Source organism: Meriones unguiculatus, assembly GCF_030254825.1.
Source record: "Meriones unguiculatus strain TT.TT164.6M chromosome Y unlocalized genomic scaffold, Bangor_MerUng_6.1 ChrY_unordered_Scaffold_35, whole genome shotgun sequence".
Classification (NCBI taxonomy): domain Eukaryota; kingdom Metazoa; phylum Chordata; class Mammalia; order Rodentia; family Muridae; genus Meriones; species Meriones unguiculatus.
Window position 1 is genome coordinate 3,929,516 of NW_026843712.1, and position 16,622 is coordinate 3,946,137.

Here is a 16,622-nt window from a genome sequence, read left to right on the forward strand (position 1 = left end):
TACAGCTAGTTAAGTCTTTTAATGTCCCATGGGCCAATAGATATCAGGAGAAGGAAACCCCCAATGGGTCCCACAATTGAAAGAAGGATATTGGTGATCCAGGGAGACATTGAAAACAAATTATGAAACCAACTTTCCGCTTGTTCTCTCTATCTCTTTCTCTCTTCTAAGCCTTCCCTAACCTTAGCCATGCTGTGCCTTACAATCCCAGTATAAAGCACCATTTTCCCCTTCAGGGCAGTATAGCAACTCCCTTGCTGGAAGACAAGCAAGTCTAGTCCTCTTCAATTAGTAGGACAACTTCAGACAATGAGAGGAGGGATTTCTCCAATTGGTAATGCCAATCTCCAATCTCTCAACATCCTTCTTACTTTTCAGGGAAAGGTCAGAGTAATGCTTATTGGAGAGAATCAAAGAGGTGATACCTGTCCCAGCACCAGCAGCTCAGAGTCCAATGAGCACAGTTAGTGTAACAGCAATTATGGCCTCTATTTTGTTCTGAGCAGTGCATGGTCATTAAAGGTGTCACAAAACTGGCAAAAACATCCCAAGAATAATAAGTTATGTGGAGAATTAATGGGACAATGGCACAGAATGTCATAGTATTGCTTTTGAGGTGAGGGGTATATATATATATATATATATATATATATATATATATATATATATATACACACACACACACAGGGAGTAATGCCATCACTGCATTTCCATCAGCTATTGTCACCTGGAAGGATATAATTGGGAAAGTGGCTTGACTATGTAATGGTTCCATTACAATGATGTCTGTATCTGAGGAATACAATTCCCTATGCATAACCCAAGGCCAGAAACAGAAGGCAGTGTCAATCTAGCCTCAGCTTATTGTGACCATCTGCATTTAGAATGGTCAGAGGAGTAGTTTTCCTCAGTGACAGCAATGCCTTCATAAAAGGGAGGAAATGCTTCATAAAAGCCAACAGGACTCAGTAAGCTCATGAATGTATGAATCAGGGCTAAAAAGTTATGATTAACAAGGTCTAAAATTATATAGTATGTATCAATCCCATCTTCCTATAAGGGGGGGATAGGCTTCTCAGCAAAGGAAGGAATCAGGAGTTGGGGAGGCAGGGACAGTTTCTTTAGGCTCTGTCTGTGTGGGAAAATAATTTTTTCTGGGTTCTATCTATGTGGGTGGGGAGAGGACAGGATTGGGTCCAATAGCTACAGGTGGAATACCTGATTCTTTCCTTAGGGTGAGGTAAATGATAACTCCTGGAGCATTCTTGGCACACCAGTACTATAGGTGTAGGCCCCAAGTCAGGCCCCTATGCCAAAGAAATGATTTTTTTTTCCTTTAGAAGTGAAAGACAGATCTAAGATGGGGACCTGGAGCTGTTGCCAGCTCCAGCACCATCTTAGCCTGTCACAGGAATTTGTCAAATCATAATGTGATTTCCAGGAGGCAATAGCAATCTTAGATGTATTAGTTATCAAAATGTAATCATCACTATTAAGGTGTCCCCAGCTTCCTGTAATAGCTTAGGGTTCATATTCCCAGGAGGTACAGTAAAAGGGTCCTGCACATCCACTTCCCCTAATCCTCTTATAATCTGGGCAGGCATAAATCCCATTTACATGTTCCCATTGGTAACAGGTGAAGAGTGACTCAAGGGCAAGAAAGGACATGTTAGGGTACCACTCAGTATCCAAAGTGACTTATGATTTTACATAATATACATCACCAGTTCTTCAAGAAACTTTCCAAGTATATTTATAGGGTTGGTGGACATTGTTCTTCTGGTCTTTAATCACCTTCTGGCCTTGCATTATCACTCCCAGGAATAGTATCCAAAGTGGTTCCATCTGTACAAAAAAAAAAAAAAAAAAAGAAGTAGGATATCAGTAGGGCTCGCCTCCCTGGATGTCTGGAGTCCATGGTTGTTCTCAGGTTAGTTTTATTTTTTCTGCTGTTTAGAGGAGGGCCTTCTATTTGTTTTATTAGCCCTTCTGGCAGCCATCTGGCTGCTCCTTCCTTGGTGTCAAACAGGCACACTGATCCTTAACCCCAGATGTGTCTGTACCATTCAGTTTGTATGTGAGGGGGTCTTTCCACATGACTGTGACATAATTTAAGATATTTAAGATTGCCAAATTCAGGTAAGTGAGTAACATCCATCTGCCACATGTCATTTGGGAAGAGGCCTCTGGGATTAACTCCCAAATGGGGAGTGGGCAAAAGAGTGACACTGGGGGGACATTGTTTGACAATTTGGCAGGCATGCTCCCTGGTGGTTTTAAAAAGCAGTCAAAACAAATGGGAATTTAAATGATGCAGGGCACAATTTTTTTTTCTGGCCTGCTCAACAGGGTATACTGAAATGGAGAATGCCAAACGTGTGGCAGCATAGGCATATGAATTTCTGAAAGACAGAAGACCTGGAAGGTCTTAATACTCGAGGAGTTGACCAAGATAAAAGGGTTGACTTCTAGAGTTCATTAACTCCTGGAACTTGACAAAAAGATGAACAACATTTTAGAAGGTCTAATATAGGGAACCCTTTCAATAAGTGGAACAGAATTTCCAATATAGGCAGGCACTGTCAGTATGTAGTTGAAAAGGGAAATTTACTAAAATATGAAAAAAAAATTGATTTGAATTGTATTTTTCTTTTAATTTATTTCATTTTTTTATCTGTTACATTTTATTAACTCTGTATCCCAGCCCTGTCCCAATCCCTAAATTCCCTCCTAGTCCCTCCCTCCCTACCTCATCTCCACAATGCCCCTTTCCAAGTCCACTGATGGGGGGACCTCCTCCCTATTCATCTGATCCTATTTTATCAGGTATCTTCAGGACTGGCTGCAAAGCTGTCCTCTGTGGCCTAACAGGACTGCTCCTCCCTTCGGGGTGGGGAGACCAAAGAGCCAGTCATTGAGTTCCTGTTAGAAATAGTCCTTGTTCCCCTCACTTTGGGAAACCAATTGGTTACTGAGCTACCACAGGCTACATCTGAGTGGAGGTTCTAGGTTATATCCATACATGGTCCTTGGTTGAATGTCAGTCTCAGAAAACACCCTGTGCCCAGATATATTTGGTCTTTGTGGAGCTCCTATCCTTTCCCCATCAGACTAACTCCCCTTCTTTCTTATGATTCCCTGTACTCTGCCACAGTTTTGGTCATGAATCTTTGCTTTGAAAACACTGCTACATAGAGTCTTTCAGATGCGCTCAGTAGACTCCTGTCATATGTTCAATGCACATCCCATCTGTCTTTCTAAATGAGGATTGATCATCTTACCCCATGTCTGTTCAATTGATTATTTTTTTAGGTGTATAGATTTCATTATGTTTATCATATCTTATAGGTCTATATAAGTGAGTATATCCCATGTTTGTCTTTCTCCTTCTGGGATATTTCAATCAGAATGATCTTTTCTAGATCCCACCATTTGCCTGCAAATTTCATGATTTCCTCCTTTTTTTGATTGCTGAGTAGTATTCCTTTGTGTAAAAATACCACAATTTCTGTACCCATTCCTCCATTGATGGCCATCTGGGTTGTTTCCAGGTTCTGGCTATTACAAATATAGCTGCTATACACATAGTTGAGCAAGTATCCCTTTTGTGTATTTGAACGAACTTTGGGTATATACCTAGCAGTAGTATAGCTGGGTCTTGAGGAAGCAGTATTCCTAATTGTCTTAGAAAGGGTCACATAGCTTTCCAGAGTGGTTGTACCAGTTTACATTCCCACCAGCAGTGGAGGAAGGTTCCCCTTTCTCCACAACCTCTCCAGCATATGTTTTTGCTTGAGTTTTTCATCTTGGCCATTCTGATGGGTGTAAGTTGATATCTCAGGGTTGTTTTGATTTGCATTTCCCTGCTGGCTAATGAGGATGAGCATTTCTTCAAGTGTTTCTCTGTCATTCGATATCCCTTCTTTGAGAATTCTGTGTTTAGCTCTGTTCCCCATTTTTTAATTGGATTACTTGGTTTGCTGCTTTTCAGCTTCTTTAGTTCTTTGTATATACTGGATATTAGTCCTCTGTCACATAAAGGGTTAGTGAAGATTCTTTCCCAATCTGTAGGCAGTCGTTTTGTTTTGATGATGGTGTCCTTTGCTTTACAGAAGCTTTTCAGTTTCATGAGGTTCCATTTATTGATTGTTGCTCTTAGAGCCTGTGCTGTTGGTGTTCTGTTCAGGAAGTTTTCCCCTGTACCAATGAGTTCTAGGGTATTTCCCACTTTATTTCAAGCCGATTTAAGGTGTCTGGTTTTATGTTGAGGTCCTTGATCCACTTTGACTTTAGTTTTGTGCAGGGTGATAAATATGGATCTATTTTCATTTTTCTGCATGTAGACATCCAGTTGGTCCAGCACCATTTGTTGAAGATGCTGTCTTTTTTCCATTGAATGGATTTGGATTCTTTGTCAAATATCGAGTATTCATAGGTGTGTAGGTTTATTTCTGGGTCTTCTGTGCGGTTCCATTGATCCTCCTTTCTGTTTCTATGCCAATACCATGCAGTTGTTATTACTGTTGCCCTGTAGTACAGCTTGAGATCAGGGATGGAGATACCTCCCGATGATCTGTTGTTGTACAGGATTGTTTTGGAGATTCTGGGTTTTTTGTTTCTCCATATGAAGCTGAGAATCTTTTTTTCAAGGTCTATAAAGAATTGAGTTGGTATTTTGATGGGAATTTCATTGAATCTGTAGATTGCTTTTGGCAGTATGGCCATTTTCACAATGTTAATCCTACCAATCCATGAGCATGGGAGATCTTTCCATCTTCTGATATCTTCTTCGATTTCTTTCTTCAGAGACTTGAAGTTTTTCTCAAACAGGTCTTTCACTTGCTTGGTTAGAGTCATACCAAGGTACTTTATGTTATTAGTGGCTATTGTGAAGGGTGTTGTTTCCCTAATTTCTTTCTTAGCCTTTTTGTCTTTGGTATATAGGAGGGCTTCTGATTTTTTTGAGTTGATTTTGTATCCTGCCAATTTGATGAAGGTGTTTATCAGCTGAAGGAGTTCTCTAGTTTACTTTTTTGGGTTGTTCATGTATACTATCATATCATCTGCAAATAGTGACACTTTGACCTCTTCCTTTCCGATTTGTATCCCCTTGATCTCCTTTAGTTGTCTTATTGCTGTGGCTAGGACTTCAAGTACTATGTCGAAGAGATATGGGGACAATGGGCAGCCTTGTCTTGTCCCTGATTTCAGTGGGATTGATTTAAGTTTCTCTCCATTGAGTTTGATGTTAGCTATAAGCTTGCTGTATATTGCCTTTACTATCTTTAGATATGTGCCTTGTATCCCTGATCTCTCCAAGACTTTAAACATGAATGGGTGTTGGACTTTGTGTTGGACTTTGTGAAATGCTTTTTAGGCATCTAAGGAGATGATCATGTGGCTTTTCTCCTTCAGTTTGTTTATGTAGTGGATTACGTTGATGGATTTCCGTATGTTGAACCACCCTTGCATGCCTGGGATGAAGCCTACTTGGTCATGGTGGATGATATCTTTGATATGTTCTTGGATTCCGTTTGTAAGTATTTTATTGAGTATTTTTGCGTCAATGTTCATAAGAGAGATAGGCCTGAAGTTCTCTTTTTTTGTTGGGTCTTTGTGTGGTTTAGGTATCAAGGTGATGGTAGCTTCATAGAATGAATTTGGTAGTGTTCCTTCTGTTTCTATTTTGTGGAATATCTTGAGGAGAATTGGAGGTAGCACTTCTTTGAAGGTCTTGTAGAATTCTGTGCTGAAGCCATCTCGTCCAGGGCTTTTTTTGGAGGGGAGACTCTTAAGGACTGCTTCGATTTCCTTGGGAGACATAGGGCTATTCAGTCTTTCTACCTGATCTTGACTTAGTTTTGGTAGATGGAATCTTTCAAGAAAATTATCCATTTCATTTAGATTCTCAAATTTTGTGGCATATAGGCTTTTGTAGTATGACCTAATAATTGTTTGGATTTCCTCAGTATCTGTGGATATGTCCCCATTTTCATTTCTGATTTTGCTGATCTGGATAGTTTTTCTCTGCTTTTTAGTTAGTTTGGCTAAGGGCTTGTCTATCTTGTTGATTTTCTCAAAGAACCAGCTTTTTGTTTCATTGATTCTTTGGATAGTTATATTTGTTTCTAATTGATTGATTTCAGCCCTTAGTTGGATTATTTCCAGCCATCTGCTCCTCTTGGGTGTATCTGCTTCTTTTTTTTCTAGGTTTTTCATTTGGGCCATTAAGTTGTTTGTATGTGATGTTACGAATTTCTTCTTGCAGGCACTTAGTGCTATAAATTTTCCTCTGAGCACTGCTTTCAATGTTTCCCATAAATTTGGGTATGTTGTGCCTTACTTTTCATTGAATTCTAGGAAGTCTTTTATTTCTTTTTTTATTTCTTCCTTAACCCAGCTGTCATTGAGTAGTAAGTTGTTCAGTTTCCATGTTTCTTTTTGTTGTTTCTGATGTTGTTGATGTCTAGCTTTAGTCCATGGTTATCAGATAGTATACAACGGAATATTTCAATTCTTTTGTATCTGTTGAGGCTTGCTTTATGACCCACTATATGGTCTATTTTGGAAAAGGTTCCATGCAGTGCTGAAAAGAAGGTGTACTCTTTTGAGTTTGGGTGAAATGATCTGTAGACATCTATTAGGTCCATTTGATTTAGGGATTCTGTGAGTGCTTTTATTTCCCTATTTGGTGTCTGTCTAGTTGATCTGTCCCTTGGTGAGAGTGAAGTGTTGAAGTCTTCCACTATTAAGGTATTAGGATCAATGTATGATTTAAGCTTTAATAATGTTTCATTTACGAATGTCGGTGCTCTTGAATTTGGGGCATAGATATTCAAGATTGTGATGTCCTCTTGGTCAATTTTTCCTTTGATGAGAATATAGTCACCCTCCTTATCTTTTTTGATTAACTTGGGTTGAAAGTCTATTTTATTAGATATTAGGATGGCTACTCCAGCTTGTTTTCTGGAACCATTTGCTTGCAAAACAGTTTTCCAGCCCTTTACTCTGAGGTAGTGTTTATCTTTGTTGCATAGGTGTATTTCTTGGATGCAACAGAATGTTGGATCCTGTTTCCTTAACCATTCTGTTAGCCTGTGTCTTTTTATTGGTGAGTTGAGTCCATTGATATTGATAGATAATAGTGACCAATACATGTTAGTTCCTTTTGTAATGGAGTCGGTGATCTAACCCTGTTTCATTGCTTGTTTTCTTTTCATTTTTGTTGGGATATTATCTGTATGCCCTGTTTTCTTGGGTGAATTTGTTTTCATCCGATTGGAGTTTTCCTTCTAGTATCTTCTGTAGGGTTGGTTTGCTGTGTAGATATTGTGTAAATTTAGTTTTGTCATGGAATATTTTGTTTTCTCCATCTATGTTGATTGAAAACTTTGCAGGGTATAGTAGTCTGGGTTGACATTTGTGATCTCTTAGAGTCTCCATGATACTTGCCCAGGCCCTTCTGGTTTTCATAGTTTCTGATGAGAAGTCCGGTGTGGTTCTGATAGGTCTACCTTTATATGTTACTTGACCTTTTTCCCTTGCTGCTTTTAATATCTGTTTTTTGTTCTGAGATTTAGTGTTTTGACTATGATGTGACGTGATGTGTTTCTTTTCTGGTCTAGTCTACTTGGAGTTCTGTAGGCCTCTTGTATATTTATGGACATCTCTTTCATTCAGTTGGGAAAATTTTCTTCTATGATTTTCTTGAAAATATTTTCTGGACCTTCGAGCCTGGAGTCTTCTTTTTCATGAATTCCTATTATTCTTAGATTTTGTCTTTTCATAGCATCCTTGATTTCTTGGATATTTTGTGATTGGAACTTTTCTGATTTTACTTTTTCTTTGAGAGAAGTATCCATTTGTGCAAGTGTGTCTTCAGCTCCAGAGATTCTCTCTTCCATCTCTTGTATTCTGTTGGTGATGCTTACTTTTGTGGTTCCTGATCTTTTCTCCAAGTTCTCCAGCTCAAGGGTTTTCTCATTTTGTGTTTTCTTTATTGATTCTAATTCTGTTTTCATGCCTTGCACCATTTTTTTCATGTGTTTGAATTTGGATTCCTGTCTCTCTACGATGGCCTCTATTTCTTTTTTCAATTCCTTTTTATATGCCAGTACTTTTTCCTCTACTTGAGTATCTATTTTTTTGTCTATGTTTGCCTGTATTTCTTTAAGGATATTGTCTATTTCTTCTTTCTTTGCCTCCAATTGACTAGCCATCTCTTTGAAAGACTTGTTCATTTCCTCCTTATGAGCCTCAAATAATTGGGCAACCATGTCTTTAAAATCATTTTCCTGTGCTTCTGCTGAATTGGAGTATACATCAATTTTGGGGTTTGCTGGTGAAGTCATGATGTCCTGATTTATGTTGGAAGTGTTCTTTCGCCTACCCCTGGCCATTGGCTTATATGAAACCTTCCCTGTTTGTTTTTGGATTCTGCAGATCAGACTGGTGCTGTCTCTCTCTGGCATCTGGAGAGTTCTTCAGGAAGCTGAGAACTCTCAGCGTGTGCTGAGGACTAGCTGTACCTGTGGGAGGAAAGTACGCAGGTACAAAAGGGCAAATGCAAGCGTGTGTGGCGTGCACGTGTGGGTGTCTGTGTGTGTGTGAGTGTGTGTGTGTTTGCATGTGTGTCTTGAGGAACAGAGTGGCCAATATATGCAGGCACTGTCTGTATATAGATGAAAAGGGAAATTTACTAAAATCTGAAAAATTTTAACTCCTGCAAAATTCTCTATAATTGGTGTTGATTTAAAAGGAGATTGAATAGAATTAATTTTTTTTTCATTAATATTATAGGCAGGGACCCCATTATAGGAGCCATCTGTAAACACTAAATGTGCCTCTGATAATGGTTAAGGGGAAGTAATTTTGGAGAAGATGAGAGTGTGGCTTTTAATAATTGAAGTAACTCATTAGTAGGATAATGGTTATCAATTATCCCAGAAAAGTCAGAACAGACAATTGGCCAAATATCGGTAGTTTGCATCAGCCAATCTAACTGACCTTTAGAATAGGGCAGTATTATTTTATCATGAACTTTGCCAAAAAATTGACAGCTTTGTCTGTGTCGCACAAGGATGAGTTCTACAACCAAAGGAGTATTAGGGGCAAGAACCTTAGTGGGAAAGGTGGAGAGATGAGTCCACAACAGAAATTTATGTTGCCAAAACACCCCAGTGTACTTATGGGATGAGGAACATAAGACAAAGAGAAGGGGTTCCTTAGAGGAAATAAAATGTACCTAGCTTGTTTTTGATAGTTGTTTCCACAGCCTGAAGGGCTTCTGTTGCCACTGGGGTTAAGGAGCGAAGAGAATAAGGGTTAGAATCTTTCTTGAGAATATAAAAAAGAAGTTTAAGCTCCCTGTAGTGAGTTTAAGAAAAGGTCTTATCTGATTGATATTTCCTAGGAGCTTTTGGAAATCATTGAAAGTCTTAAATGGCTAGTTTTTAGTTGGATCATTTGTGTAGTAATTTTTTGACAATGGAGCTCAACTCCTAAATAAAAATATATGTGTTTTAATTGAATTTTATTTAGTGCAATTTGTAAACCATAATCTATTATTTTTTGTGAAAATTTTTACAAGAATGAAAAGTGGTAAATACCCTAGAACTCATTGGTACAGGAGGCAACTTCCTGAACAGAACACCAACAGCACAGGCTCTAAGAGCAACAATCAATAAATGGGACCTCATGAAACTGAAAAGCTTCTGCAAAACAAAGGACACCATCATTAAACAAAGCGACCGCCTACAGATTGGGAAAGAATCTTCACCAACCCTTTATCTGACAGAGGACTCATATGCAGTATATATAAAGAACTAAAGAAGCTGAAAAGCAGCAAACCAAGTAATCCACTTAAAAAATGGGGAACAGAGCTAAACAGAGAATTCTCTGTAGAGGAATACCGAATGGCAGAGAAGCACTTAAAGAAATGCTCAACCTCACTAGCCATTAGGGAAATGCAAATCAAAACAACCCTGAGATTTTACCTTATACCCATAAGAATGGCTAAGATCAAAAACTCAAGTGACAACACATGCTGGAGAGATTGTGGAGAAAGGGGAATCCTTCTCCACTGTTGGTGGGAATGTAAACTTGTATAACCACTGTGGAAATCAATCTGGTGCTTTCTCAGACAACTAGGAATAATGCTTCCTTAAGATCCAGCCATACCACTCCTGGACATATATCCAAAAGGGTTCAAGTACACAAAAAAGGACACAAAAAGGATTTGTTTGTAGGTATTGTTGAAATTTGTTTTTGTCATTGAATATCTTGTTTTCTCCATCTATGAGGACTGAGAGCTTTGCGGGGTATAGTAGCCTTGGCTGACATCTGTGTTCTCTTAGGGTCTGCATGATATCTGTCCAGGCCCTTCTGGCTTTCATAGTCTCTGTTGAAAGGTCAGGTGTGATTCTAATGGGTTTGCCATTATATGTTACTTGGCCTTTTTCCCTTGCAGCTTTTAGTATTTTTTCTTTGTTCTGTATACTTACTGTTTTGATTATTATGTGGAGGGAGGATTTTCTTTTCTGGTCAAATTTGTTGGGTGTTCTGTAGGCCTCATGTATTCTAATTGGCCTCTCCTTTAGCTTGGGGAAATTTTCTTCAATGATTTTGTTGAAAATATTTTCTGGGCCTTGGAGAAGGGAGTCTTCTTTTTCCTCTATACCTATTATTCTTAGGTTTTGTCTTTTCATATTGTCTTGCATTTGTTGGACGGTCTTTGTCAGGAATTTTTCGGATTTAACATTTTCTTTTACAGATACATCGATTTCTTCCATTGTATCTTCTACACCTGAGATTCTTTCTTCCATCTCTCATATTTTTTTAAAACCTGTTTTTGTAATATTAAACAAAGCATGCTCTTTAAGAGTGAAATCATAGAGCACATTTATAATTTTAAAAGTAAACCTGACTTTAAAATTCACCAGTGCAAACAATCCGATTTTACTTTCGTTATTATTATTTAGTATTACTGTTATTATTATTACTATTGATTTTATTTAATTTTTGTAATTCTCTTAATAACTGTATTTGTTTCCTTTCTAATTGGATTTTCTCTTAAAAACAGTAATATCTTCCTGCAGTGATCCTGTATCTCCTGCACATGTGGCAGGGAAATCCATGGGGGAGAGGGGGTGGGCAGAGGGCAAGGCAGCCAATCTGAATTATGAGACTTGGCAGTTTCTTCCTCTGACTCTCTTTCATCCTCACTATCTAGCTCTTAAATTATTTTTGGCTCTCAAATTACACAAATCTGTTTGGGCTCCTATATAAACCTTTGAAATAACCTTAGAAATACTTTTTTTTTTTTTTTTTTTTTTTACTTACCTCTTTGGCTGCTCCATTTTCTTCAAGCAATTCTTTAGCTTGTGAGATCAAAATTTTTCATTTTATCAGTCTCATGCCTAGGATCCAGCACATCTGTAATTAGATTCCACAGAGGAACAGATATAACAGATACCTTTTCAGGACCATTATTATTGTAATATTCTTGGAATATTTTCCCTACACTCTCCCACTTTTCCATATTTACATAACTTCAACTGGGAAGGAGGGACATAATTAATTTACAAACTAAAGGGTATAAGGGCATTTCTCCCTATTAGTCCTGTTTATTTTAACATTGACGTTAAAGTCCCGTAAATAACTCCCTGCTACTGCTCTGCCCAATGATTGAGCTGCCTGCCTTGCCTACCTTGTCTTCCTCTGTGCAATGGGTAGTATCATGAAGCACTGTTTTTACTTAGGCATCTGGAGCTCCAAAAACCAATATTTCTCACTTTTGCCCCTCTTTTTCAAGGTCCCATTTTTGGGCACCAACCGACCCATCCCACAGGCTAGATGAACAGGATCCACCTGAAAGACGGAAATTGGGAGACAGAGATGTGAATAATGGAGGCAAGACAGATTCCTGATCAAGTCTCAATTTACTGAATGTGCACACAACACTTATAAAGCAAAGGGTACAGCAAATATTTTTCACAGTAGCAACACATCTGAGCCACCTGGCAAGGCTTGCAGGAATTAACTCAAGGTTACACAAAGTTTGCTGTCTGGTTCCCAAGGGTGCAAGGAGATTGCTATCTACCTCTCAGTCTCAGAGATACCCACCTGCAGAGACTGACCACCAAGGACAATCTCTGAAAAAAATGGAACTATTGATAAGATCCTCATCTGCCAAGGCCAGGAGGGAGAATTCCAATCACCAGACTCCTTCACCTTACTCCTCCCATCCTGATGAACTCCTTGAGACCCTGTAAAAATAAGTCATGCTTACTCCCATAAATAATCATTCTGACTTACCTCTTAATAATTTACTGCTGCAGAAGATTGCAAAACAGTTTTATGGTTTGAGATACCTCCTGCAAGATATCTCAAGAATGTTTCCTTAAGATATCTCAAGGATGCTCCAAGAATGACAAACACATGTTCTCACCTAAATCTATCATCCATGACCTAGGGTCCTAGTGTGGTTTTTGGTAATTTTTCCACTAATTGGCATTGGCTCCACTAAAAGGCGTTGGCTCACTAGTTGGCTTTTGCTTCAGTAAATAGCTTTGTATCCAGGCATGCCTGTAGTTCCCAACCTCAGGAAGCTACAACAGGAGGATCACAGAAAGCTTGAGAACAGCCTGGACTTCATGGCAGGATTCTGTTTCAAAAATGGGAAGAATTAAGGGGGGCGGGTTGTCAACTATCCAGGGAAATGTCTCAGCAATAGCTACTTGCCCCATCTGAAAAAGGCTCTGAACACTCTCTCACACACACACAGAAATAGAGAGAGAAATATAACTATTTATGTAAAGTTGCCTGTCTTTGTAGTTTTATCAAGCAAAGCATTTTGCAGCCAAATTCATGTCACTGGAGTATAGTAGACTTAAGGTTCTCAGGATAAGCAAAGAAGTAACAAATGTTAATGGAATTTAGAAAGGATTTTGTAGCTGGATACATAAAGTCTTTTATATGGGATGAAATTTTCTCTAAATGGAAAACTAAATTAAGAGAAAGAATTAAGATTGAACTAACATTTCGAAGTTCCTTCCAGCCCAGTCAGTTTGCATCCTGGAATAACTTCCTTGGTAAATAAAATGTTTTCAGTCAATTCTTTTAACAGGCCAAAGAAGCCAGCAGGACTTCCATAGTCATCAGTGAACCGCATATGGTACCAAAATTGGCTAACTAGAAATGTGGGGCTTCTTTTCCCAGGTGCTGATCCACAAAGAGGTCTAAGTGGCTCCTCACCAACCCTACTCATATGACTGGACCAGATGCTTGCCTATTCCATCTTCCAAGGAGACATCATTGTAAGAAACATGTTCTCTGCAAAACCATTTTTCAAGCTGTCTAGGAACGAGGGTCCCCTCATTGTCTAGCCTGTCTTCGCAACAATACAATGTGAAAAATGCAATCAAGGCTGCAGGTGCTTACCCAGTGTTTGCTCCAAACAATGAGGCTATCAAGAAGTATGTCAGGGAGAAGAAAGCCACAACTCTAGTAAGTGTCAACAGCAGTAGTCAACATTTTCTTTTTAGAGCCAGATGCAATGTTGCACACCTGTAATGCCAGCACTTATAAGGCAAGGGGCATGAGGATCTCTGTGTGTTCCAGGACAGCCTGATCTACAAAGTGAGTCCAGGACAACCAGAGACACTCTCTTTCAAAAGACAAACAAAAAAGATTTTTATTTTTTGTGTGCTTTTAATTTTTTTATTAATTATTTATTACATTTTTTTTTTTTACTTTGTATCCCAGCTGTGGGCCCCTCCATCATCTCCTCCCAATCTCTCTCTCTCACTCTTCCTCTTCTCTCCTCATGCCCCTCTCCTTGTCTACTGTTAGGGGAGATCCTCCTCCCCTTCTATCTGATCCTAGCCTAGCAGTTCTCATTAGGAGTGGATGCATTGTCTTCCTCTGTGGCCTGTCAAGGCTACACTCACCCCTACCCACCTCAGGGTCAGTGATCAGAGGGCCTGCCCATGAGTTCACATCATAGAGAGTCCCTATATTGCATACTAGTGAACACACTTGGAGACTGAGTCTACGGGCTACATCTGAGCAGGGGGTTTAGGTCCTCTTCATGCATGGGCCCTCAGAGCCCACAGGTAGAGAAACGATCTTCACGAAACCTTTATCTGACAGAGGGAAGGCTTATATCCAGAATATATGAAGAGCTTAACAAGTTAATCACCAACAAACCAAGTCATCCAATTTAAAATTGGGGTTCAGAGCTAAGCAGAGAATTCTCAATAAAGGAATATCAAATGGCACAGAAACACTTAGAGAAACCTTCAACATCCTTACTAATGAGGGAGATGCAAATTAAAAACCCTGAGATTTTACCTTACCCCCATCAGAATGGCTAAAAAATGAAAATGTCATGTGACAACACGTGCTGGAGAAGACATGGAGAAAGAGGAACCCTCCTCCATTGCTGGTGGGAATGTAAACTTGTACAACTACTTGGGAAATCAATCTGGTGCTTTCTCAGGCAATTAGGACTAATATTTCCTCAAGATCCAGCTATACCACTCCTAGGCATATAACCATTTATTTTAATTTTTAGTGCTGCTTGGGTGTGCATGTGTGTTTGCAGGCCTGCACGAGTTTGTGTGTGTAAATGAGTACACAGAAGCCAGAGGTATAAAATCCAAATGTGTTATGACTCCCAAGATTTCCAATATTCATATTAGGAACTGAACTAGGGTCCTCATTCACTCTAATACCAATCTTTAACCAGTGACCCAGCTGTCAAGAGTCATCTACATTTCCATTCATCAGTCATATGCCATTTAATTTTTTATCAAAACCTGTTGAATTCAACGCTGCCTATTGAATAGAAAGACCCAAGCATGTCACAAACCTTCCCATGTCACAGCTACTGTGAAAACAAACAAACAGAGAAACTAAAATATGTAACAAAAAAAAATGTTCAATATGTACAGCCAGAGTCTACATTTTCTCCTGCAAACAAATGTTGAATGAAATGAAGGGATAAAAAGACAGGGTCTCTATGACATATTTATGAAATCAAATAAGCCCCATCTATGATTGCCTTCAATCAGCCACAATTGGTTTGGAAGATTGTTGGCAAGTCAAATGAATACTGACTTTAACTTCTGTGAAATAGAGACAAGCCATGTTTGGATCTAATGTTAGAAGTGTTAAGGATGGGGACATAGATGTGCTGTGCCAACAACAAGAGGAAATCACCTCTACCCTATAAGCTTGTATTCTTCTATGCACAGGGTGAGCTTGGGTTTCACATGGTTATATAATATTGTACACTCTTATATAAAATATACACACTTGTCTTATAAAGCTCACATAGCGGGTGACACTTTTACAGTGAAAATTCATACAATGGATGGTCTTACTCACTTCTTCCCTCACCTGAATAGTTTTATATCAGCCCCAACAGGGCTGTGTTAGACTTTCAGAATCCATCCTCAACATTGTTTCTCCAACTAGACAGGCTTCTTCTTTACGTCTGTTTTTCTCTTGTGATATTTTTCCTCAGTTTGAATGCCTTCCCCAGCTCTCTAGCCCTCTCTCAAGGCACACAGTGTCCCATATAATAAAGAACTTTGTCAGAACATTCTAAGCCCACTCCACGCCTTCAGAACAGTAGCCCATTTGTCAGATTTTATATGAAGGCAGCTGGCATTTGCAGGTCCTTACATGTTTGGTGGGTTCCTCCTTTTCCCAGGGTGCAGCAGAATTTATTGGGCAATTTCTACACACAGATCAGTTCTGAAAAGCTTTTGTTTGACAGGTTGTCTCAGACTTCCCAAGTGAGCAACTGATCTCCCTATGCTGGGCTCTATGGGATAGCTGTCAGAGCTCCCCTTCGGGTTCCATGGACTCCTATGGGGAACACAGAACATCCTGGATTTACTCATGTTGAATGAGGTGTGTGTGTGTGTGTGTGTGTGTGTGTGTGTGTGTGTGTGTGCTCATCCTGATTGAGGTGTGTTCACATGCATGTGTACATGTGTGCTCATATGCACATGCAAATGCCTTCTGTATAGGAGGTTCTTTCTAGGTCCTTTATATAGTAGCATCACATTCAAAACTCACCACAGTTGTCTGGGTTTAGTGCTATTATGCACCCCACTCCACAGGTCAGTAACCAGAGGCTAAAAACACTTACTTGCCTCAGAATTGGTGTCTGTCCATGTGAAAGGCACAACACTTAATCACAAACATAGAGTATTTTATCTGTGTAGTATGGGTCATGCCCAACTGTCACTATCTCTCCATCTCTTTCTCCCACAGAATAGTTCTCTAATCTCAAGATGGAGCATCTTCACCTTACTCCTTTGCCAAATGTAAGCCTACAGAAATTCTGGGTTTTGACACCAAATGACTGAGAAGAAATAAATAAAAAACAAGAAGAAGGAAAAGACTTCTTCTAAGTATAGTAGAGAAAAAGTTTTTATTGTAGATAAAAGGTTAAATAGAGGCAGAGGCTGAGATATCTGGGAGAGTCCACAGTGAATATGGCTAGGCTGAGCAGGGTCATTTGTGGGGAGAGGAGAAGGGAGAGCAAGAGAGGAGACAGTCATAAACCAAGAGCAGCTGCCTGGGCCAGGAGAGTGAACAAGAGGTAA